General features: G+C 35.7%; 1 long non-coding RNA gene across 1 annotated transcript; it reads right to left on the bottom strand.

The window, feature by feature from the left end:
• Nucleotides 1-3,992: 3,992 nt before the first annotated feature.
• Nucleotides 3,993-7,149, bottom strand: LOC113330577. Its single transcript, XR_003350339.1, has 2 exons — nucleotides 5,433-7,149; nucleotides 3,993-4,189 (listed from the first exon to the last, which is right to left on the bottom strand). It is a non-coding gene; the product is annotated as an uncharacterized LOC113330577 (long non-coding RNA).
• Nucleotides 7,150-7,846: the final 697 nt, after the last annotated feature.

The following is a 7,846-nucleotide window of genomic DNA, read 5'->3' as shown; positions in this document are numbered from 1 at the left end:
AATCTAGCTTCTGACTGGGAAAACCTTCGCATGTCTGATGATGAAAACTTTGATGAATTTAACCAAAGACTTTCTCAAATAGTTAACTCCTCATTTGCATTAGGAAGAACAATTATGGAGAAAGATATTGTGTGCAAAATTCTCAGGTCTCTACCATCAAGATATGAGTCTAAGAAACATGTCATTGAAGAAGGAAATGATCTTTATACACTCTCCAGAAATAATCTTGCTGGAAAGTTAAAGATCTTTGATAATGAACACGCAAGAAAAGAGGTGATTTCTATTAAAGCTGCAAACAATTCTGAATCCTCTAAGAATAAATCTGATTCGCCAGATACTAAGGATGTTACTCCACGACAATTTAGAAAATTCTTGAGAGACAGGAAAAAGAGTTTTTCTAAAAGCGTAACATCTTCTAAGGATGATGTACAATGATATAATTGTCGTGGTTTCGGGCACTTATCTTCAGTATGTCCTAGCTGGAGCCGTAGACAATCGGCATATGCAACAGATTTGCCTACTCTTGATGATGGACCTGAATATTATAATCCCCAAGAGCTCGCAGGCGAGGTTGCATTAGCTTATGGAAAAATTCTTTCGGATACTGATTCTGATTCTGAAGAAGAAGTGTTCCATGATGATCCATTTGCTAATAATCTTCTTAAAGAATGTCATCAGAAACTCTCGGATGCTAAAAGCACCATTTCCAGTGAGAAAGTTAAGCATGACAGACTTCGTAGTCGGAATAAAGACTTGCAAGACCAACTTGATTCTAGTGGTGCAAGAAGTTATCTCAACGAAATACGAAAGATTAAAGAAGAAATTGCCGAAGGTCGTGATCGGGAAATTATTCTTCAAGCAAAGCTAGATAACTTGGAGAACATTGAGATGAACTTGTTATTTGATTCGGAACAAGAAGATCTCAAAGTTAAATGTGAATCATCCAAGAATGATCTAGTTATTGCGCTTGAAAAGGTCAAAAGTTTGGAAGAAGAAAACTCGAGTTTAAAAGAGAGTTTGTCTAGAAATAACAGCTCAGATAAATTAACCTCGATATTGGGAGCATGTAGAATTTATCGTGATACACGAGGATTGGGCCATGAAGGAATGGACGCTCCTAGTATTTGCAAAGAGGTAAAATTTGTCAAAGCTAAAGATTTTTCTCAACCAAAACCTTCCACGGTTGACAAAAATAAAGTATCTCTATCAACTGTTGATAACGAAAAGAGGAACTCATGTCAAGTTCCAAAGCAAGCACACACACATTCAGGTAATATTAAACATAACTTTTTCCATTCTACTAAACATTGTTTTTATTATGGAAAACCAGGTCACTTGCAAAGGAATTGCAGATTTCTTAAACGAGATAAATCCAGATTTGATTCTGTTAAGAAGACAAGATCTGATATTCCAAACTGGAGAAAAACTGAGTCTCATAATATCAGTTCTTCAAGTATTCCCTCTAAGAAATTTCATAACTATTTTGGGGATAAAAAGAAATATGTTGCTCCAAAAACTACTCGGAAATGGGTACAAAGAAGATCAATAAAGCAACGAGTAATATTAAGAAGGATCTCCCAGACAAGAGTTCGACAAGGGATAACATCTTAAAAAGGTATAGAACCGTTATTGAAGGTTTCAAGGAAGTTGTTAAATTCCTAGAGTCCATGCATGATTTTGTTTCGAAAACCTGTGGTGAGCAAGATTTTGTTCACCTCAACACAACCTAATTGTGTTGAAAGTGCATCCTCACCAAGAAGCCCTATTAAATGCGGTGAGGATTGCAAAAGAATTGGGGCACACATATTGTGTTTGGTAATTTTTGAATATGTGGAACAACTTATTGTTTCAAGCTGAGTCTAACTCGCTTACATATCTCTCGAAATATGTGTTGGTAAAGCTTTCGCTTTAGCCAAGTTCATCTTTACCTAGTGACGAAAGTCATGTTATGTTTCAATCACTTTGAAAATTGATCTGGCGAAAAATGGTTTGTGAATAACAACTATATAACGTCCTCTGAGAATGTTTCAATGATTGAAATGAGAGTTTAGATTATATAACCATTGGAGGATATAAGCACTGTTGTGGAAACACATATATGTATAAGTCCTTATTGCTTGAACCGAAGTTCGCGAACTTTGTTGATCAAGTGAAACCGGAGTAGTGCGTGAGCTAAGTCCGCGAACCCAGTCCGCGAACTGGCGAAGTTCTCATACCCGAGAATTTATGCTGGAGTTTGTAAACTCTGCCCGGTAACTTAAGTCCGCGAACCTAGTCTGCGAACTTGAGTAGGTTATATCTAAAAACGATATTTGTGAACTTATCCTTATAAACTAAGGAATGCAATTGTAAACCGTGGATATATAGTTCATAAACCGATTCGAGTGAATCAAATCTTTTTTGCTTCAATTGTGTCTTGCGTAGTACATAAGATTATCTTGCAATTGAACAACTCTCTAACTAGTTCATTTGAGTCATTTGGACTAGTTATGGTGAAGAAGAATATGGTTGAATACCACGCGTATAATTCTTAATTACCTAACTTGATGTGTGATTGAAATTCTTATGTATAACAGGTTGGAAGCATAATCAATGTCATTGGATGTTGGTTTTTATTGTCAAATAATCTTTTTTCATACTCTTATGGTAACCATTCTTGGTGTAAATCCCTATGGAAAAGGTTATTCTTCCTTCTAAGCATATCAATTCTTGTCTCTACAAGTTTGTATCTTAGAAAATATTATCACAATACTTGATCTTCATGATTACATATTGTGTATTGTTACCATGAGATAGTTCTATTGTTTCTAGTAACACGATCTCATGAGAGCCTTTCAATGGTTGGTTCTTAACTTGTATCTTCTTGTAGGGTTTCTAAAGTCCAATAAATCCTTATCTCTGGAGTAAGGTCACTCTTGTTGTTCTTTCGGGCATGACATCTTATGGGGAGAGTTCTTAATTGAACTTGTGCTTAATTGTTATATCTTTGAGGGGAGAAGCGGTTGTGGAACATGTAGGGGTTAACTTGTATCTTAATAAACTCCTTGATGAAGTCACTAAGTTTCGAATCTGTGATATCATCTAAATAAGTTGATATATTTTCCTTTGGTCAAGAAGTTCCTATATGAAAATTCCATTATGATCCCACCAGTTTTTCGTACCTTTGCTAATTTATATTGACAAAAAGGGGGAGAATTATTGTAGTTCATACTACATATACATATGTAAGGGGGAGTGGTTTTCATGTCGAGATGAAGTATTGACTAAGGAGGAGTGAAACATATCAACGTAGTAATATTGTCAAAGTTGTGATATAATTGAACTTTAATGTTGTGCAATAATACTATGATGGATCTTAAACAAGTACATGATGAGCACACTCGTAGTTGAAGAACCAGAGAAATCAAGCATGTAGGATTTTGGTTTTTTCAAGTACAATCCATATGTAAAATGATTTTGTCACTAAAATTGACAAAGGGGGAGATTTTTAGAGCACTACTCGGTTGAACCCACTAGCATTGTATGTCAAGTTAGTTGTCAATTTTAGTTGCCAAAATGCATTCTTGATTTAGCATACTAAAGATAGTTTAGGACTAGATTAGGTCTAAGAAGTTGAATCGAAGTTATCCTTTAAGGATGAAGATTGAAGACTGCAAGAAGACATCAACAAGTACTTCATCAACAAAGGTATGTGATTGATTTCATTTTGATTCTTGTTCAATTCCACCTTTCTAATCTATCAAGATAAATGCTCACTCTATGGAACAATTCCAATGACGGTAAATGTACATTGGAGACAATAACCTTTATTCTTATAAAGAATCTCATGTTATAGTGAATGAGCTTATGTGTAGCGCCCTCTAAGCTAGCAGTTGACTAATCCAAGAGATTAACTAAATAAAGAGGCACTAAGAATCTAAATCATTTATTTAAATATTCGATTAAGAAATCTGCTACAAAACTTAACCCAAAACTAGCCCCGCTCAGAAATATATATACAAGAACTCCTCTCAGATGATACATATACAATATTCATTAGGTTTACAGATACAATATGCAATATAATAAACATAGTAAAAGTTATCCAACTAATGAAACCAACTCTTCGAAGCTTCCGCTGCGCAACTCTGATCTGTCTCTGAAACTGAAATTGGGAATGGGTGAGCACATCATCCCTAAAAGGGGTGCCCTGCAGGAATAACATTTAACTTTCAAGTAATTATTGAAAATGATTTGAAAACAATTCATGTTTTTCCCTAACACTAAAACACAGTCAATTCACAGAGGTAAACAATCATGTATATGGAACTAACTCCTTCCAAACAATATATAATAATGGTGACTCGTCCCGTACCTAGATAGCTATATGGTGACTCGTCCCGCACCTAGTGATTGCATAAAAGCTCGAATTCATGTATATATAAATGAAGGAGCAGTATCATATATATCACAGATGGAAATTCTCATTTCCCAAACAATTCACAAAGACAAACAAAGCATTTCAATTCCTTTCCAAGCAATAAAAAGATTAAAAGAAATAACAGAACTTTCGTAATTCAAAGTTAAACAATTCAGGGAAAGCACAACCAAACAATGCATGAATTTGTTAAACATAAACTTTGGTAAAAGAAAACAACAATAATCACAAAAGAGTTAAAATATTCCCACCTCTTTTGATGACAAACCACGCCTACCTCGAGATCCACGATCCACTGGTTCATTCTTCGAATCGATCGTTGTTAATACAGACTAACTATTAATCACACAAGAAGTCTAAGAATCTAGCCAAAATGGCTCACACAAGAATCATACAAGTCTATCTAATGGTTCTAAGTCCATTTATAACTTTCCACCTTTTCATTCTTTATCTTTATCACAACCAAGGTTTACTGACTCAATTAGGTTGGTTCTATAGTCCATTAGCTAAGTCATATGAGTATTTACAACTTGTAGAAGAAATCAAATGCTAACTCAGACCACATAGGTCCAAAACATCAAACAAGTAAAACTACCCCTAAGCCCAAGTCCACTACGCGATCCCATTACACAAGGCCAGGTCCACTATGGCCAGTTAACGGTCTCTAACAGTCAAACTAACGGTGACAGGTCAACTAACGGTGACAGGTCAACTAACAGTTAACGTCAGTCAAAGGTCAACGTCCAGGGTCAAGCCTAATAAGTCGAACATGAATCGGTCAACGATCCAATTCAGGTCAAGATAGGGAAACTCAGTGACTCAACTCAGTCCACAAGACTAATTCAGGTTTATACAAACCAAGGCCCTTGCTCAGGCCAAACAACACTAAGGCACAAACATGGTGCAACACACCAAGACTCTTAACTAAGATTTCTATTTAAACAGTACACTATAAATCAATACAATTCTCAATTTAAAACTTCACAATCAAATTACAAATATAACTAAAGCCTACCTGCAATTCAGCAGTTCCCAGCTTCTATAAGAGAGATTCAACTCCAAACACTCATCCAATCCTCTTTTATAACTTCAGTCACAACATCTCATTTAATACTACTAAATCATTTGCAATCAAACTACAAGCACCCATTCCAGTGACACTGCCCACTCCATGAACTGATCAGCATCACCACTACCAAAACAAGAACACTCTGTACACCCCACCTGAAACTCAACAAATCACCAATATCACTTCAGGTAGCTCATGACCTTCATTCACTAACTGAAATGCCATGTCATTTCCTCCATTTCATGTCTCCCATCACACTGCCAGTTCAGTTTCATAACCATATCTAACCTATTGAACCTCAATCCTAATACCATTACATCCTTGCCCTCAAGTTCATCCTCAACTGCAATCCAAACATTAACAGTTCCATATATCATCATCAACACAATCTCACAGCATTCATCTTCTTCATCTCCAACTGAATCTAACTCCCAGTTCTTCACAACACATATAACCATTCCTATAAGTTCTTATCTGTCCTGTGTATACTACTTGCACCACTAGACATATCCACCACCACATCCATCTAAAACATATCAATCCAATTCAATGAACTCAGCCATTCCCTGCATTCATTCTAACTCAGGCCACAATCTCAACCACATATCACCACCACCATTAGAGTTTTACCTGCAACTACACAAACAACTCTCTTGCACCTCCAACTCTATTTACAACACCTGCAATCTCTCACACAAACAACCATCATCTCAAACTACCAACACTGCTAAACTGCTACTGCATAAGACTCTCAATTCGTCCATTAAAACTTCTTACTTCAGTTTAATTAACTCAATATTAATCTTCAAATCACAGTTCAATATCCAAATTTCACAGACATCAATTAGATCCATGCTTCGACAAATATAACAACCTTAAATCCAGTCAGAAGATATTACCTCAACAACAAACACAGAAGTCTTCTTTTTCGTCTAGTTACGCACCATTAGTCTCATCTCTTCCATCAGCAATCCAAACCCATGAACTCTAAATCTCTGTTCTATTAAGAATCTTAATTCCTTTCAACATAAACCCTTCTTCTCAATTTATCACCACAACAACTTCAGAAGCTTCAATTAAACAAACCCATCCTAAAACTCTATCTAAATCTTCTCAATCTTAACCAATTCGAATTCCAATACAACATGCAGAACCCTAATTTTCAAATTAATCTTCTTCTCCGAAACCTAATCTTCAAATTAACGTAACAATCTTCTTCTTTTACCCAATCCCTTGAAACCCATCTTCAATTGCTATCTCAAATCAAACCCAAATCAAATAACAGAGAACCTAACTCTTGATTCATCTTCAAACTACTTCAGAACTTCAATTCCGCTACAACCCTATTGTTCTTCATCCAACAGAAACCCGATTCACCTCTCAATTCGACACAAATCCTAACTTCAGAAACCCTACGTCCGATTTACAGCAGCAACTTAATCTTCTTATTCTTCTTCAGAGTTAACAAACCTCAACACCACCCTTATCTCTTCATCATCATCTGCTCTAAATCATCTGCTCTAAATCATCGATCGTCTCTCTCTCTCAAGCCAACTATCAATTTCCTCACTCGAACTCTCACAGATGAAGAACACAGGAAGAAGAACGGAGAAGAGGAAAGAAGAAGAAGAAAGAGAAAGGATAAGAGAAAATGGCTTTCTCTTGCGAATGGTTTTGAGATAAGACCAATGGATAATACTAATACCCATACTTTCTTTAATAAGGGGCAGCACGGGTCGGTTGAATGGCATGAAGACTATTTTACCCTTTACTCAATTCAAATGATATCTTCTTCGTCCGGTATCCAAATGACACGTTCGATAAGTCCATTTCGAATAAATTTTCGATATCTATCCAATGGTACTAATTTCGTATCTAGTTCGTTGTTAGATTAATTTCTAATAATTAATGTTCGTGTTACACTAATCGAGTTATTAGCGGCTAATTCGCCTCTTGACTAGTCTAATATCGTTGACGAGCTTAAGGGTCCTTACATTATGAATCTAACGAGCCAAGAATCACTCAATTCCGAGTTATAACGATAAAGTTATGAGTGATTTATTAAAGTTCGTTAACATGAAACAATTCATGGGTTGTTTGTAACAGTTCATGGGCTTGGGCCCAATTACGTGACTAAAAGACTTTTTTGGTCAAGTTGGTGATGTTTCCTTATCTAGGCAAGTTAGATATTGATCCAAACATATTTTATTACCATGTTAAAGTGTTTGTGATTCCTTCCTAATTTAATTTGTGATTTATTCACATAAATACAACTTGCTAAATTAATTATTTATTTAATTATTTTGGCAAGAGTTGTAACTTAGGAAAGACTCCAAAAATTAGGAGAGTCTTGAAAAAGG

Source organism: Papaver somniferum, unplaced genomic scaffold (genome assembly GCF_003573695.1).
Source record: "Papaver somniferum cultivar HN1 unplaced genomic scaffold, ASM357369v1 unplaced-scaffold_118, whole genome shotgun sequence".
NCBI lineage: Eukaryota > Viridiplantae > Streptophyta > Magnoliopsida > Ranunculales > Papaveraceae > Papaver > Papaver somniferum.
This window is presented reverse-complemented; position numbering and strand designations above follow the sequence as displayed.